The 19,289-nt window shown below is 39.9% G+C and overlaps 1 pseudogene; it reads left to right on the top strand.

The window, feature by feature from the left end:
• The window catches only part of LOC121394131, an 88,705-nt pseudogene that overhangs the window by 9,510 nt on the left and 59,906 nt on the right, over positions 1-19,289 (top strand).

The following is a 19,289-nucleotide window of genomic DNA, read 5'->3' as shown; positions in this document are numbered from 1 at the left end:
TGTTCCCCTGCCTGCTCGCATGGTGTGTGTTTTAACATGGAATAATAAAGATTCTTCATTTTAACAAGTTTTGCTTCTCCGATTCCTGTTTGAAGATGCCCTCCACACAACCAAGTTTGCTTCGCAAGTGTTTAATTGTTTGCAGACTGGCAACAAAAAGCCCAGAATTGTTCCTCATTGAACTCAATAACTGTTGCCTAGACCAGTAGATGCATTTTTGGATGAGATGATTAAAGGAGAATTCAACCCGTAGTTTAAAAAAACCCTCCCCCCTACCCTGGGTAGACCCCCCTCCTTCCTCCCCCCAGCCTACCTGCCCCCCCCTGGCAAATGCCCCTAATTTTATACTCACCGCTCCGTGCAGATTGTGGTTTGGAGTTCACGGAAGCCTTCTTCTTCTTCTCTGGTAATCTTCGTGTGTTGACGGAATTTTCGACGCATGCGTTCGGAAATTTACTCCAACTGCGCATGCACGAAACCTCCGAAAAAGACTGAATAAAGAAGATGGCTGCCGTGAACCCCCGAGGGGGAAGAGGTTTTTTTAAACTACGGGTTGAATTCTCCTTTAAAGTTCAGAAATGTGGAAATCATCATTTTTAAATGACAGTGGCCTGACCAGCAAGTGCTCCCACAGGTCCAAGGGGCAGATTTACTAAAGGGCGAAGTGGCTAACGCTAGCGACTTTTGCCAGTGTTGCCATTCGCAGGGACATCACCAATTTGCTAGCGAACGGGACCGTCGCGTTTATTTGCCCTTTATCACCAGGTGACTTTTCGCTCTGGAGAACCCCTGTAATATTTCTGGACAATACAGAGATTTTACTCCTGTTTGGTTCATATTTCAGGAGAAAGATTCGACATCAATTTTACCCTTTATTTGATTAATAATTAATAATCACACGAAGGTCGGAGCACCCAAAAATTAAAAAGAAAAAACCCTTCAAAAATGTGCAGCACAAAGTGAGTTTAGTGGGGCGTTGTGCTTTTCCTATGACTGCTGGAACCATGGACAGCAAATTCCTAAGTGAAGCGTGGAAACTATTTGGGAAAAATTCAACACTTACTAAAAGTCTTGGACCTCATTTAGCCTGGCAAGTTGAAAGGATTAAAATATATTAATGTCAATATAGTGGTTAACACTAGGGAAAATGGCTTCAAGGTAAAAACTTCTGCCGGTCTCATTCAGACCTGCGCCCAACCGTAACCTGAATATTTACCCACTTGTCCCCTCCTGCAGCCTTTTTACAATTATCCACTGCCTGTGTGACACGCAGAAGTGACATCATTATGGAATAGCCAAAAGGTGGACATTACACCACTGACCTGTAATTAATTCAGTACCTTTCGCAACTCCTTGTCCAATACTCTGCCGTATCTGAACCTTTGCTTTATTCTTCCCCTCTGATGGTGCTACAGATTTCATGTGGCACAGCCAGCTGGGCAGGTGTTATAATATATACATCCATCTGTACTGCCCTAATGATTAGTAATGGGCAAATAAATTCGCCTGTGCCGAATTCGTTCCGAATTTGCGCGTTTTGCCACATGCATCCAAAAAGTCCTTTGCGTCAAAATCACCGATCAACAACACTGTCTGGATGCCTACTGATTTTAACACGGCATCAAATTTTCAAGTTTCACAAATTTTTCGCCGTTTTGCAAATTTTCTGGCGAAGCGAAACGGGGTAAATTCGCCCATCACTACTAATGATCTTGCCCCCTGGTTTGGGCACACAACCGAAGCTTAAACATTAATATATTCAGCCTAACAAGTGGTCAGCTTTGCAGGGAAACCAAATGCGTATAATTACCACGGCACATTTCCTATATGTTCTGTATATCTCCAGCGCTTGTTGCTATTAAGTCCCAAGAGAAAGTGGTCTGACTTTGCACCCTGACTTTGATATGTAAAGTGCCTCGCTCTACGTACTTCTTACATTTAAGCAAAGGAATGTAGCGGAGTATCCTAATGGCTGGAATTTTAGCTTTTTCCTCCTACGGTGTAAACAAGCCCCTCGTATTGTGGTTTTCCCTCAGAATGTTTAGTTTATATTTGATAATGTGTGATGTAAAGTATAACAATTTCTGCGGCTTCCCAAGATTTTCATTAGAACAATTCAAGGCTCGCCCCTTTCTTTGTTTCCATACATTTACGTCCTTCAGTCAGCTGGAGCCCGTTTGGGGTTCTTTTTCTTCCTCTGATGGTACTTGGATTGCTTCCGGCTAATTGGAACCCAGCGACACATTCTCAAGAGAAAATTCCCGGTGTTTTTCATGTTATTGAAGGCTTGAGTTTCCTGATCTTCTGAGGAGCGATATGTCCGAAGCCATTACTTCTATTTCTGTTTTTCTTGCGTTATGCTAACTCACTGAACAGCCCCCCTCGTGAGCAGGAATTTTTGACTTTTCGAATAAACAGCAGAACTTGATTGGCCTGCACAGAGCCCTAACCTCAGCTGAACACCTGTAAGATGCAGGGTTGGGCTGGTTCTCCTAGATTGGCTGAATTTATTCGGCAGGCGCGAATTTGCGTGATTTGCCGCCACCGAATAAATTCGCGAAATGTCCGGCGTCAAAAACGGATGGTGGAGTCAAAAAAAAATTTCACCGTTTTGCAAATTTTTTCGCGAAACAACAACTCACTTTAGGGGGCAGATTTATCAAGGGTTGAGTTGAAAATAAGAATTTTTTAACTCAAATTATGAGTTTATTTAGGGGGCAGATCTATCAATGGCCAAGGTGTATTTTCGAATGAAAAAAAAAAAATCGAATTTGAGCTATTTTTTGTGTACTTCGACTAAGGATTAGTTCAAATTCAGTTTGAATTTGAAAAAATTTGAATATCGAAATTTATCATGTACTGTCTCTTTAAAAAGTCGACTTCAACCATTTGCCATCTAAAACCTGCCGAATTGCTGTTTAAGCCTATGGGGGACCTCCTAGAACCTATTTGGAGTCAATTGGTGGACTTTGAAAAATTAAAGTTTTTTGGGGAAAAACTTCGATTCGAATTCGATCGAATGCGCTATTACTTCGATTCGTACGATTCGAATTTGAATTTTTAAAGAGACAGTACATGATAAATTTAGATATAGCTCGAAATTCAAATTTTTTTCATTCGAAAATTCACCTCGACCTTTGATAAATCTTCCCCTAAGTGAATTATTTATCAAAAGTTGAATTTTAGAATAATGTGAATTTTTTAAAACACTAAGGGGCCGATTCACTAAATTCGAGTGAAGGATTCGAAGTAAAAAAAACTTCGAATTTCGAAGTATTTTTTGGGCTACTTCGACCATCGAATGGGCTACTTCGACCTTCGACTACGACTTCGAATCGAAGGATTCGAAGTAAAAATCGTTCGACTATTCGACCATTCGATAGTCGAAGTACTGTCTCTTTAAAAAAAACTTCGACCCCCTAGTTCGGCAGATAAAAGCTACCGAACCCAATGTTAGCCTATGAGTAAGGTCCCCATAGGCTTGGCTAAGTTTTTTTGATCGAAGGATATTCCTTCGATCGTTGGATTAAAATCCTTCGAATCGTTCGATTTGAAGGATTTAATCGTTCGATGGAAGGAATAATCCTTCGATCGTACGATCGCAGAATTTGCGCTAAATCCTTCGACTTCGATATTCGAAGTCGAAGGATTTCAATTCCTAGTCGAATATCGAGGGTTAATTAACCCTCGATATTCGACCCATAATGAATCAGCCCCTAATAAATTACATTTTATTCAAAATTAGAATGGTATATAATTTCCAAAAAAATGTGAACGTCTAAAATTCGATCGAATAGTCCCGACCCAAAAATTCAAATCAAATTCAAGCTCTTTTTTTTTTTTCTCCCATTGGAGTCTATAGGTATCGTTTTCACAGCAAAACTTTGCAAAATATTTCGCTCATTGCTATTACTGTATTAACATCTTCAAATGGTGAGCTGCACTTTTTTACTCTATTCTGCAACTCTTTGAAATGGCACCATCTTCTGACAGAGCAGTTCACTGCAGAAGTTAAAGTCTAACCGTTTAGGGGCAGATTTACTAAGGATCGAATGATAAATTAGTATTTACTTTTTTTTTTTTTTGGTGAAAAAATTTAAATTTAAAAGCGCCACCAACTCAAATTTAAAGGGCAACTGGCCCTGCTTTTTCTTGTGGACACTGTGGGTACTTTGAGTACTGTATATTTAGAATCCATTGAATAAAGCAAAACAGGGATGACATATTTTTTCAGAAAGGAAATAAAAACATTCAAAAGATTATCAGTTAGGGGCAGATTTATCAAAGGTCGAGATGAATTTTCGAATGAAAAAATTCGAATTTCGAGCTATTTTTTTGTACTTCGACTAGGCAATAGTCCAAATTAGATTGAATTTGATAAAAATTTCAAAATTCGAATATCAAAATTTATCATGTACTGTCATCTAAAACCTGTGAATTGCTGTTTTAGCCTATGGGGGACCTCCTATAACCAATTTGGAGTCAATTGGTGGACTTGGTGGCTATACAACAGCTTGTTTATACAAACTATAGTAGTACTTATCTGTTATCTACTGTGTATCCTGTGCTTGAATGGCTGCCCCCATGGCTACACAGCAGCTTTTTTCTATAAACTATAGTAGTAATTATCTGTTATCTACTGTGTATCCTGTGCTTGAATGGCTGCCCCCATGGCTACACAGCAGCTTTTTTCTATAAACTATAGTAGTAATTATCTTTTATCTACTGTGTATCCTGTGCTTGAATGGCTGCCCCCATGGCTACACAGCAGCTTGTTTATATAAACTATAGTAGTACTTATCTGTTATCTACTGTGTATCCTGTGCTTGAATGACTGCCCCCATGGCTACACAGCAGCTTGTTTATATAAACTATAGTAGTACTTATCTGTTATCTACTGTGTATCCTGTGCTTGAATGGCTGCCCCCGTGGCTACACAGCAGCTTGTTTATATAAACTATAGTAGTACTTATCTGTTATCTACTGTGTATCCTGTGCTTGAATGGCTGCCCCCATGGCTACACAGCAGCTTGTTTATATAAACTATAGTAGTACTTATCTGTTATCTACTGTGTATCCTGTGCTTGAATGGCTGCCCCCATGGCTACACAGCAGCTTGTTTATATAAACTATAGTAGTACTTATCTGTTATCTACTGTGTATCCTGTGCTTGAATGGCTGCCCCATGGCTACACAGCAGCTTGTTTATATAAACTATAGTAGTACTTATCTGTTATCTACTTGTGTATCCTGTGCTTGAATGACTGCCCCCATGGCTACACAGCAGCTTGTTTATATAAACTATAGTAGTACTTATCTGTTATCTACTGTGTATCCTGTGCTTGAATGGCTGCCCCCATGGCTACACAGCAGCTTGTTTATATAAACTATAGTAGTACTTATCTGTTATCTACTGTGTATCCTGTGCTTGAATGGCTGCCCCCATGGCTACACAGCAGCTTGTTTATATAAACTATAGTAGTACTTATCTGTTATCTACTGTGTATCCTGTGCTTGAATGGCTGCCCCCATGGCTACACAGCAGCTTGTTTATAGAAACTATAGTAGTACTTATCTGTTATCTACTGTGTATCCTGTGCTTGAATGACTGCCCCCATGGCTACACAGCAGCTTGTTTATATAAACTATAGTAGTACTTATCTGTTATCTACTGTGTATCCTGTGCTTGAATGGCTGCCCCATGGCTACACAGCAGCTTGTTTATATAAACTATAGTAGTACTTATCTGTTATCTACTGTGTATCCTGTGCTTGAATGACTGCCCCCATGGCTACACAGCAGCTTGTTTATATAAACTATAGTAGTACTTATCTGTTATCTACTGTGTATCCTGTGCTTGAATGGCTGCCCCCATGGCTACACAGCAGCTTGTTTATATAAACTATAGTAGTACTTATCTGTTATCTACTGTGTATCCTGTGCTTGAATGGCTGCCCCATGGCTACACAGCAGCTTGTTTATATAAACTATAGTAGTACTTATCTGTTATCTACTGTGTATCCTGTGCTTGAATGGCTGCCCCCATGGCTACACAGCAGCTTGTTTATATAAACTATAGTAGTACTTATCTGTTATCTACTGTGTATCCTGTGCTTGAATGGCTGCCCCCATGGCTACACAGCAGCTTATTTATATAAACTATAGTAGTGTTTCTGAATCAAACAACCCCGTTTTGCACATTAACCATTTACTAGTTCAAGTTTTTTTTAAACTGTAAAATTTGTAAAATTGAATTCCATAGTGATCAAGTTTTTTCCAGTGATCGTATTTCCAACAAACTCAAATGTAAAAATTGCAAAACTAGCCTCTCCGTGTTCAGCAGAACCAATATGAATGCTTTAACGTCGCATTACTACAACTGAAACTGGCAATCTTGCCTAAGGTACTGTACCTTTGAGGTGCTGATGGACTGTTGGGTGGAATTTTCCTTAGGCCTGAAAACTATATTGCGAATCTCTTGATTGTTCTGAATGGCGGGGCACCTGAGATCAAGTCTTGGCCAACATGGTGGAGAAATGGGAAGGTGTAGATGCAACAGTGTAGTCCTGGGGTTCTATTCCAGCCAGACCACTACCTGCAAGGTGTTTGGATGATCTCACCTTGACTATATTGGTTTCCTCACGATACTTTCACTCTCCAAAAACTTACAATCAGGTTATTTGTCTCCCTCATTAAATCGACCACAGTGAATTTTATAGAGATCGTATAGTGTAAGCTCCCCTGGGGCAGGGACTGATGTGAATGAAGTATGATCTCTGTACAGCGTTATGGAATATGTCTGCACTATATAAATGAAGAAAGGTAATAATAATATACATTACCATTGTTTGTCATCTCCCTGTACACACAGATATGCCCAGACTGTAATCTCTATATTGAGTTCTGCAGAGTTCATACCTCCTTTACACCTCCACCATATTTATGTGTTTAAGTTCTAGAAAGTGTTGCTGTAACATGTTCCGAACTTCAGTTTCTCAGCCTTGCACCTATTTATATTGTGGAGCACTGAAGGGTGCAGAGGTTTCTCAGCACACACACCAAAAAACCTTCCTCGTTCTCACATTAAATTGGGGTTTCCCAAAGTCCCCACACAAGGCTTTTGAGAGGATTTAGATCACATCAATACGATCTAATTAGAGGCCTTCTCAGGCGAAATGTGTAGCGGCCCCTGACAGTGACGCAGATTCCTTATATCGCTTACAGATGTTACAAAATGATATCTGTATCATTCGCTGAAACCTTTGCTGCAATATATTTTGCAGGTCCCTGAATCAATAAGCAAGTCTTCTTGCAGGATATATTTACCATCCAGCCTGAGCAACGTCGCTCGCATCTGTACAACAAATAATTACAAGTTACACCTTTTGTGCTGATACATTACATACCGTATATTTTGTAATGATTTATTGTTTTTCCAATGGACTCGCTTTGCAGACGATAAAAAGACTAATATAAATGTCGCAGAATTATTATTTCAAGGGGGAAAATGCAAGATTGTTATCATGAAATAGTTTCCTTCTACGTCTATTGTACAGGTATGGGACCTGTTATCCAGAATGATTGAGACATGGGGCTTTCCGGATAACGCATCTTCATACCTTAAGTCTACCTTAAGAATATCATGTAAACATTAAATAAACCCAATAGGCTGGTTTTGCTTCCAATAAGGATTAATTATATCTTAGTTGGGATCAAGTACAAGTTACTGTTTTATTATTACACAGAAAAAGGAAATCATTTTAAAAAATTTGGATTATTTTGATTATAATGAAGTCTATAATTTGGAGCTTGGGTTTCTGGATACCTGTACATCTTGTTCATTAAAGACCCTTCCCTAGATCAGGTAACCAGCTGAGAAAGTATTCAAGCCGTTAGGTCAAAGACTCCCAACCCATAAAGGATTATATTTTTATAATGGAGTCTATGGAAGACAGCCTTTCAGTAATTCAGAGCTTCCTGGATAATGGGTTTTCGGATAACTGATCCTATACCTGTACTAATGGAGCAAATGTTATCAAGACATTAGGTTCAGGTGGCACTTAGCACTTGGCCTTGGCACTTGAGGGACTGTGCCTATGACAGCAGATTCAGAGAGAAACTCTTGGGTATCTAAATGGTAAAAAAAAATTGTGCATAAAAAAAATTCTCCTCATCCAGTCTCAGATACTCTCCAAATTTGGTGTTGGAGTTGAGGTTTAGGTGGTGTACCTGCTTCTGACATTAGCATATACATTATCACAGTTTTTTCTGTGCATGAACCAATGGAGGACATCAGTGCGGGCAGAGGTCTGGTGCCATCCAGTGAAATACAGTGCTGCCTGTTGGTCGAATGAGTGCTTTATTGAGCCGTTTTGTCTAGTGATGTGCTGAGAAAAACTAGACCTGTGCCTAATAGGCACCTGCCCCCACCCAGCTTCTGGCTTCCTTTTATAGAGACGCAGCGACCCGCTCCACCAATGACATCACAAAAGGGGCATTCAGGCTCGCGGCTATAAAACCGGAGGCCAGAAGTCAGAAGCCGGCAGAGTGAGGTTGCTTGTGGGGAGAGCCAGCAGAAGAGCTTAATCTGAACCCGCTCGAGACCCGCGAATGGGGCAGCAAGGACGGTTTGAACCCGTCTGAGACGTCGATACACCCACCCTAGTTTGCTCCCATCATATGACAAATAGTGATGGGCGAATTTATTCGCCAGGCGCGAATTCGCAGTGAATTTGCGCGATTCGCCGCATCAAAAAATAGATTATCGCCGGCATCCCAAAAAACGGACGACGGCGTTAAAAACGAGAGTCGGCGTCGAAAAACGGGCGTCAGCGTCGAAAAAATGGAAGCTGGCGTAGTTTCACGAAATTCGCTAATTTATTCGAAACTGCGCAAATTCGCCCATCACTAATGACAAATGACAATATATCTCAACCCCTTTGTCATAACTTTTCATACAGCTCTGTGAGCCCTGTGACTTATTTATCCCAGGCCAACAGGGTTCTATTTGAAATCACGCACGGAGCAGTTCTGAAAGGGGCAGTGAGTCTTCTCCTGGGGTCTTAACTTAGGTAAAGGGTTTTCATTCTCCTTTAAGGTGGCCATACATGCACAGGTATTATCTTATGATATTCGGGGCAGGTATGGTGGGAGACGAGGGGCTATTGGCAAAAGTCTTGGATATCAGTCGTCTCATTGATCGGACAAGACGGAAATTTTTTAGCGGGCGCATTTGAAGGGTCCCAACATCAGGGTTACTGCTGAATTGTCACATAGAGGTAGAATTCTATTGTCTCTAACTGTGTATCTGGCAATTCAGCTCTTAAAGTTTCTTGAGAAAATCTTTCCTGCAACCAATGGCATTCAGTTAATGATGTGTGTGCCTTATTGTTTCATCACAACTGCACTACAGCAATTGAAGTTACTGTGTGAACCCTACTGCCTGGTATGTGGTGGAGATAGCTCCAGGGTTCCCCATCATGAGTAGGCACAATTGGGCTGTATTCACAATCAGAAGGCAGGAAGGACTGAGCAATCGCATCTATGCAGAAGTGCAAGGAGCACCTTGTGACACAAGTACAATATAGGATCCTCGTTATCCAGTAAGCTTTGATTTATGGGAAGTTTTCTCCCATAGACTCCAATTAAACATTTTAAAAAATATTTAATTTTTCTCTGTACAATAATAAAACAGTACTTTGTGTTTGATAGAAACTAAGATATAATTCATCCTTATTGGTGGCAAATTAATCCTATTGGGTTTATTTAATTAAATGTTTTTTTAGCAGACTTAAGGTATGAACTTCCAAATCATGAAGCAATCCCTTATCAGCAAAACCCAGGCACTGAGCATTCTGGATACCAGGTTCCATACTGGTACCTTTAATAAATGGGAATTAGTTGTGCAAATGGTTGCAGGAAATTTTGCGCCACCGCAACTGAGCTAGCTTTTGTAAATGACCCCTATTGTTTTTGAAGACTGGATTCCTTTAAGCAAGGAATATTGTGCAGAAAAGTAAGACAGTTACCAATAACAATACCCATAAGGTGGCCATACATGGAGAGATCCGCTCGTTTGGCGATGTCGCCAAACGAGCGGATCTCCCTCCGATATGCCCACCTTGAGGTGGGCAATATCGGCTGATCCGATCGTGGGCCCTAGGGCCCAACGATCGGATCCTAGTGAACACCAACGGGCGGTCGGATCACAGGCCGCATCAACGAACAGATGCGGCCGCGATCCGACGGGATTTTTAGTCCCATCCGTTCGAGATCTGGGAGACTTTCGGCCAGATCTCGATTGGGGAAGCCCGTCGGGGGCCCCTATACACGGGCCAATAAGCTGCCGACTCGGTCTGCCGGCAGCTTTTATCGGCCCGTGTATGTCCACCTACTCAGAACAGCCCGGCAGAACCCAATGCTTCAAGGCAGCACCCTGGGAGGTCTGACTTTAGCCCTTGTTTATTGTACACAAATGGCTAATAAAAGCTTTCTCATCTCTACAATTAGGGAGAAGTGACTCCAGCAAGTGATCTCCTTGAGCCTTGTTAAGTGATACTCTCGGAAGAGTCTTGCTTTAAAGATATAAGGTGTTATTTAGGGAAAGAGCTTGAGTTTGGGTAGAACAGATGTAGGCCTAATGTGCTAAGTAGACTTCTGTCTCTCCAGATGCTGTAAAGCCTAATAGATTTAGGACGTTTTCCAACAGATGCTGGGTCAGTGCACCACAAAGGGAGTAGTTTCAACTGCACATTCTAAACAAAGCCATGCTAAGGCAAGCGCTGCTCTCACACTGAAGTGTTTTTTCTTTATTAATTACATTCGCAACGTCAGTGAAAGGAATTGTAAGAATGTCCTTACATGATTGAGATGCTCCAGACTCAGCATATTGCTCTTCCATCACTGATGATTAATGATTACAGGCACGATTACCCGTAAATAGACTTCTATAAAGGCACAGCAAGGGCCTTTAGGTGTCATGTGCGACAACAAGGCATAGGCACAGTATTAAGCACAAGGGCACTCACAGGAGAATTGGAAGGTAGTTTTCTGGCAGATTCATCAGAGCAATGTGCTGTAAATCCACAGAAAAATCCCCATGCATGATGGGAATAGTTTTGCGAGTTCTAGTCCCTGGGGCAAGTCAGTGACAAAAATGGTGCTCAGAGACCTTGTACCTCTGGAAAACAGTTTTCCCGAAGTAAACTGACCATAGATTTAAAGATTGACTTGTTTAGCAAGGTTGCCAAATGAGCAGCTCTTTCCCCAATATACCCAATATACCTACCTTGCTTAGATGTGGCACTTTCCCCAAAGGAATTTTTTGACTTGCCAACTTGGTCTGAAGGGGCCGAATTGGCAGCTTAAATCTACCCATGTATGGCCACTTGCTAAAGTAGGTATGGATACTGGTCTAGAATTTGCAGAAAAATATGGTTCTAGACCTTTACTTTCTTTTTAACATTTCCCTGCCATCTGATCACTTCCGGGTTCAAGGTAGCCAGCAGGCGAGGTTGAGAATAATACAGTTGTGTGTTGTATTGTGTTAATGGATCAAGTCTGTAAAAAGGCAAATTGTAGTTCTGTTAGTCAGGAGTGGGTCTGCCTTATTAAGGTGCCATAGACAGGCAGATTCAGTGCCAGACTGGCCCACTGGGAAAGCAGGAAAGTGGGCCTCTTGCTTCTAACCATTTAGCCAATTTCATGGTCATTCCCTGTTTCTTTATGGGGCTTAATAATGAAAGAGTGTAGTATAGAGTAAAGTAGAGTATCTAAAAAGGTTGAGTGAGGAGTGGAGGAATAAAAATAATAATTTGGAAAGTGGGCCCATGGTCTAAAGTTTTCTGGTGGGCCCCTGGCATCCCAGTCTGACACTGGGCAGATTTAGTTGCGAGACAACCGATTTAGTGCAAACCAATAAGATTATCTACTTATTGTTACCCAGCAGTCAATCAGACAGGTTTGAATGCCTTCATCATGAAATCAGTCAATGGATGGGACAATTGGATAGTAATTGTTGAGCAATCATGTAGCCTACACAACAAAGATATGACATAGTTTACCATGGAAGAGTGAATCTTTTGCTCAGACAATTGTTTAGATGGTTCACAGGGAAGTGACAAAATCTCCCCATGTGTGGCCAGCTTTAGACTTGTGCAGGTCCCTAGCCTGTAACTGGAACATTTCAATTCTGATTGGCTATGGCTGGTCCAGAATGTCAATGTGCTCCTATCTTTCCTCACAAAAGGAGTAATTTATATGCTAAAATGCCCCTGCGGGAAGGCGTATGTTGGGAAGACCAAGAGAGAAATCAAAGTAAGAATTGGGGAGCACAAGAGGACAATTGATAATTGTCACTTGGATAAACAGAAGTATGTAACACCAGTGAGCAAGCACTTTAAGGAATATGGCCATAACAGTAAACAATTAAGATGGTTGGTATTACAGGTAGTTGATACTCCCTCTAGAGGTGGGAACTATAATAAACTTTTGTTAGAAAAAGAAACAATGTGGATAGATAAACTAAATACAGTGTCCCCTATGGGGTTGAATGAAGTTCAGAACTATTCATGTTTCTTTTAAGGATGTGATATGCTTTTCAATTGTAATATGGAAATGACTCGTTTTAGGTTGATAGAATTTTAAGTAATACATTTTTATTGTACTTTTTATATTCACAGATAATATATCGATACAGAGGAAAGCACTAAATGACACTGTCAGAACATTTCTTAATTTATTTATACACGATTGTCATAGACAGGTATGCACTATTTGTATTAAGGGTTCCATTTGGCAGTCACTGGTACTTGGAGGGTGTTACCTTTTGCATGTTTTAACTATTTATACCTGTTTCCTGTTTTGTAAGAGCACTTGAGAAAGGGGGGTTGATCCCCTGAAACGTTGTGCAGAGATCTGAATAAATCATTAAAATTCAGCACATTTTGCTTGGTGAGTGCCATCTGATTTCTCTTTGTTGTTGCTACTATCTTTCCTGGCCTGGTACAACAGAACCCTGATTTGTTGGACTGCTTGCATGCAAATCAAGAGGCTGTATCCATTGCCGTACCCTGTGCCATATTAAATATCCAATATCTGATATTGAAATGCAAATTAATAATGGAAACTTTTACATGTCCAGTTAGTATACATGTATGCTGTTGCACACGTAGTCTGAGCCCAGTGCACCTTATAAATTGCCTGAGACAAAATAATATAAAGTGATTTTTCTGATGGATAACATAGAATGTATGGGGAAAGTCACCCAAGAATTCAGACCAACCCCAAAGCTCAGTGTCCTGCTCACTTGTTTATCTCTGAGGGGCTCCCGTGGCTAAAGTATGAAGTCATCAGACAGAATGATGTCATGCCATTTCCTTTACCCATTACCTCGTACTTATGTCAGCGCTGCTGATTTCTATTTTTAAAGCACTAAAATTGTATATACAGGATAGAATTCATTTATCATGCTGCCTTGTGATGCAAGCAGCAAAAACAGGTGTAAATTTACCGCCATGAACTTGCTATACCGAAAGCAGTTGCGCCATGCCAATGCAGAGTCAGTATATTCGTACAGGTGAATCCTGTATTTAACATCTGACTTTTACAATCCTTTAAAGAAACAGTAACCCTAAAAAATGAAAGTGTTTTGAAATAATGAAAATATAATGTACTGTTGCCATGAACTGCTAGAACTGGTGTGTTTGCTTCCGAAACTCTACTATAGTTTATATAAACAAGCTGCTGTGTAGCCATGGGGGCAGCCATTCAAGCACAGGATACACAGTAGATAACAGATAAGTACTACTATAGTTTATATAAACAAGCTGCTGTGTAGCCATGGGGACAGCCATTCAAGCACAGGATACACAGTAGATAAAAGATAATTACTACTATAGTTTATATAAACAAGCTGCTGTGTAGCCATGGGGGCAGCCATTCAAGCACAGGATATACAGTAGATAACAGATAAGTACTACTATAGTTTATATAAACAAGCTGCTGTGTAGCCATGGGGGCAGCCATTCAAGCACAGGATACACAGTAGATAACAGATAAGTACTACTATAGTTTATATAAACAAGCTGCTGTGTAGCCATGGGGGCAGTCATTCAAGCACAGGATACACAGTAGATAACAGATAAGTACTACTATAGTTTATATAAACAAGCTGCTGTGTAGCCATGGGGGCAGCCATTCAAGCACAGGATACACAGTAGATAACAGATAAGTACTACTATAGTTTATATAAACAAGGTGCTGTGCAGCCATGGGGGCAGCCGTTTAAAGTTATAAAAGGAGAAAAGGCACAGGATAAAGAGTAGATAACAGATATGTGCCGTAATATACAATAGGATTCTTCAGAACTTTCATTTTGGTGTGACTTTCCTTAAAGCCCACTGCCACCTTTGTGATCTGTGCCTGTCTGCACGGTCATTTCTTTACACCAACTTACTAATGTGCTGGGAACTCCCACACCATAACTTTCTAACCCCTGTCTTCTAAAAAATAATGTAAACATTAGAAATCTTACACAAATTTCTTTTTTTTTGCCACCAGTAAAGATTCTTGATATCTTAGTTGGGATCAAGTACAAGGTACAGAGAAAAAAGAAAATCATTTTATTTTTTATTTTTATTGATTGAAGTGGGGTTTATGGGAGATGAATACAAGAGGTCCTCTGCACTCAACCCATTATCAATATATTTAAGACAGAGACATTTGTGCATACTGCTACTGAAAAATGCCTTACCCTTTAAACAAAACAGGGATTGTTTGTCCATATATTGCAATATATTTAAGCTGGTCAAGGCATTTTTCAGTAGCAGTAGCACAAAATGTCTCTATCTTAAATATATTGATAATGGGTTGAGTGCAGAGGAATCTTGTATTTGTCTATATGTATTTTGTGGTCACACCCTCATTGCACCCCCACCTTATGGTTTTAAAAATTAGTGGTGAGCACAACTTTCCCTTGTTTGTATATGGGAGATGGTCTTTCCTTAATTCTAAGTTTTCTGGATAATGGATTTCCATATAATGGATCCCTTACCTGTACTTACACATTGCTTGCCCCCTTTCCCATGTGTCAAGCTATGTGGAGCAGGAATCCTGGAAGAATTTTGAATACAAACAACATGGGAGATTGTCCTTCTTCCTGCACTTTGTTCATTGCTAGGCCTAATATGTCCTTGCCCTGTAGAACCAATGGAATCAGTACAGTACATTCCATTTACCACTTTGGCCAGCAATCTTGGTTCATAAATGAGCTTAGCCGGGGTAAGGAAACAGGGTAAATTTTCTTTTAGTACAGAGAGGGGAACTGATTTGTCCTGGAGAATTCATTAGTCCCAGGTGCAAGCATGTTTCAACACCAACTCCGGTCAGATGGGTGGCAGACACTTTCACTTGGTGGCCAGCTGATGGCCAGTGCTTGAGAACACACCTAATTCCTAGATCCTTAGGGTATGTTACTCATCCCAAGAAATTAGAGAGGCCTGTGCACTGAGAAGGTTAATACCATTTTTTGTTTCTGGAAGCTGAATGAAAGTGGATATTGTAATTGGCTTCACTTCTGTTTAGAGGTCATCCCTACCTGTTGACAGTCAACAACTTGATGCATTGTGTGGCCGCATGGAGGTGTCGCTGCAGAAAGGAGATCGCCTGTGCACCTCGACACGCCGCCAGCTTGTTAAACATTTGCTTCTATTCAACGACATTTAACAGCTGTTCCCTGAAATACATATGATGAGAATTTAATGCCTAACATTTCCTACAAAATGCTTGAAAAGATTTAGAAGTACTCATCTGGCCTTTAAGAAAAATAGCACGTAGCCAAAACAAATCCACAAAGTGCACTAAATTTAAGCAACACGGGGGGAGTGAGCTTGTGGATAATACAACCCAAATAATAGTGTAATTCTTATCTCCTACTGTTGGGATAGCGCACAAATATATTTCATTTAACAAATGAAACTCTGGCAGGATTTTTGAGCAGGGTGCTGCTCTCTTTTGGAGTTTTGGCTTGGAGTAAGTCCTTAACGAAAAAGAACTTGGAGATACTCAACATAGTACACTGCCACTGTACGCCATTGTATAAATAAATAGCTATTGGATAGAATTGTTCTCTATGAGCACATCTGCACTTTATCATGTTCTTTATCATGTTCTTACTACTGTTATATCACAATGATACACCCCTCATGTCTGATGTTAAGCATTATTTACTTAACATATTACATCTGCTGAGTGGGCACTGTCTTGTCTTGTCCATGCACTATGCTGACCTGTCCCATAGGAGTTGCATATATTTTTGCACTTGCACTTTTTGTCTGTCTCCGGTACATCTATGTTGTGTGCAGCACCATGGTCCTAGAGGAACGTTGTTTCGTTTCACTGTGTATTGTACAGACGTATATGGATGAAATGACAATAAACTCACTCTTGACTCTCTTGACTAGTAGTCTACTGAGCAATGGAGATCCTGACTGGAGTTTCATCAACTTGTAGATGATGATACATTTCCTCACCTGTTTGGCTGGACATTTTAAGAAGTTGGATTCTATTTGAGGGTACATTTTGGGAAAAAAGTCAGAACAAAAATCTGAAGATTTGGGTTTTCCCCCCCAAACCAATTAATTTGAGTTTTCTAATGATTAAATAAGGTCAAATAGGTCATGAGAGTTTGGTTGTGGTTTTTTTCTTTAATAAAATATGAGATAAATTCGGAGTTTGGTAGTATCAATGCATCTTTATTCAGAGTACACTATATAAGTTGATAACAGCAAGGCAGGAAAAAGAGTTAAAAACAAGCAGGAATTTAAGGGCATTAATAGCAGGGTGGGGTGCAAAGTGCAAACAATGGGTGCTTAGCGCAATGTTTTTAGCACTTTGCACTCTGCTCAATGGATTTCATCCTTAGGTACAGGTTTTTGTGTTCCATAACAATGGGAAGGACTCACCGTACTGTTTTCATGGGGGAAACATCACATGGACGTTGCCTTAGATGCCACCTAGCTTGAGTATCATGCAGACGTACAAGCTAGGAAGCACCAACGAGCATGAAAGTCTTTGGGGGCCTACGGGCCAACAAAATCTCACACATGCTTCATGGATGGGTACTAATGAGTAGAAATGTGTACCCCTTAGGGCTCATACCCGTGCATCTGTAGGATTAGTAAATGAGCCCAGAAAAGTGAGCGAGTGTTCCAATTTGCACTTACCACCACTGCGCTTTTTCAGAATTAGTTTATGTTCATTTATGAATTCTTGACATTAATGCAATTTTTCCAACTTCACCTTTTTCTTAAAAAGCAGCGTTTATATCTATGGAGATTTTCCATTCCATTTCTCTTCACCTACTTTATACAGACCCTCAGTGGAAACATTGTTTACATTAAGCCTGTTTGAACCTGAGTTTTTTAGGGGCAGTACCTCTGTTGGTTTTCAGTCCATCAAAGCACATGGTGTCAATATTACTTATTCTACTGGCAGTACAAATGCACTTATATGTTAAAGGTTAACAATGAGGAGAGCAGATTTGCAGCATGACCCCTATATACTGTCCATATGTTAATTGGGCACTCCATGATGGTTATTTTTTCTTCACCAGTATTTTCTGCCACTATGTGGTACACACAATATAGACTCATTGGAAATCAGAAATGATGGAAGGATTCCAGACATCAATGAAACCAGCGTGTTCAGCATTCTTATTCCTTATCTCTAGATCAGACTTTTCTAACGGGAGGTGGCCCACCAAAGGATTTTTATGGCCCCCATAGTCCTCTCAAAGTCTACACAGACTTAATTGTATTACATTATTATTTTTATTACATTGTCCTTTAAAGACACTGTATGGGGGACTGTATGGTCCTGATTTGTATTACGTCAGTCAACTATTTAAAAAAAAAAAATACAATACCTTGGAGCAGATTGCCTCCATAAGGGCTTATTTATAACTTAAAAATGCACACCGCCCTTACACTTACGTTTGTATAAATATATATATATATATATATATATATATATATACAGTCAAAGTCAACGTGTCCACACTGGTCTAGTCGTATGAGGTACACAGTTGGTTAAGAATGCATATGTTTGTTAAGGACCAGAATGTCTGTGACCAAAGGTTATCCGGATAATGGATCTTTCCGTAATTTGGATCTCCATGCTTTAAGTCTACTAAAACATCCTTTAAACATTAATTAAACACCATAAGATTATTTTGTTTCCAATTAGGCTTAATTATATCTTAGTTGGGATCAAGTACAAGCTTCTGTTTTATTATTACAGAGAAAAAGGGAATAATTTATAAAAAAAAAAAAATTAGATTATTTGGATAAAATGAAGTCAATGGGAGATAACCTTTCCAGTAATTTGGAGCATTCTGGAAAACGGGTTTTCGGATAATGGATCCCATATCTGTACCACTTGTGCTCATTGTTTCAGTTCACATCAAGTGTCCTTGATAAAGGTCCTAATGTGGACGGAAACGATGGACACACACGGTATTTGAAATAAAGAGTTTTTCGTTTTAAATTGACTACAAGAGAGTGCTGGTCCTTAACTCACCACTAATTTTTAAAACCATTAGGTGGGGGTGCAATGAGGCTGTGACCACAAAATACATATAGACAAATACAAGAGTCCTCTGCACTCAACCCATTATCAATATTAAGACATTGAGACATTTTGTGCATACTGCAACTGAAAAATGCCTTACCCTAAAAAACAAAACAGGGATTGTTTGTCCATATATTGCAATATATTTAAGATGGACAACTACGACAAAGTCATCCCATATCTGGCCAGTCCTACACTCAATTTTCATCTGATTCATTAAGAATTCTATTGCTTCATTATACATTTTAAACAGGGACTAATTTTACCTGCAACTTACCTACCTATATATATGTATGCATATACCTCTTAATGTTTAATAAAGAATAAAACTTGAGTGGTGGTGTCTCTTTAAGGGAAAAACATTTATGAAGTTCACGGTTTTTGTCACTATTAATGAGCTGTTACCAATTGTGATGCCGTATTTTGTGTTTGCTCAGAGAATTTGCCAGTAATTTCTGTTTTGGATTGAGAACACAGGAACAGGAAGTGTGTAAATGTGTCACTTGATTGTGTAAACATCCTATGCAAAGCGGTATTGCCTTACCGTAACAAATAACAACCCATCACACGCTGAGTGAAACATTACTGATTTATTATTCAACACACATATTAAAGGAAGCCAAACCAACATTGGCAACTTGGATTTGGAGCTGAATGATTGT

Source organism: Xenopus laevis, chromosome 5S (assembly GCF_017654675.1).
Source record: "Xenopus laevis strain J_2021 chromosome 5S, Xenopus_laevis_v10.1, whole genome shotgun sequence".
NCBI lineage: Eukaryota > Metazoa > Chordata > Amphibia > Anura > Pipidae > Xenopus > Xenopus laevis.
The sequence above is the reverse complement of the archived record's forward strand: the minus strand, read 5'-3'. Positions and strand labels throughout refer to the sequence as shown.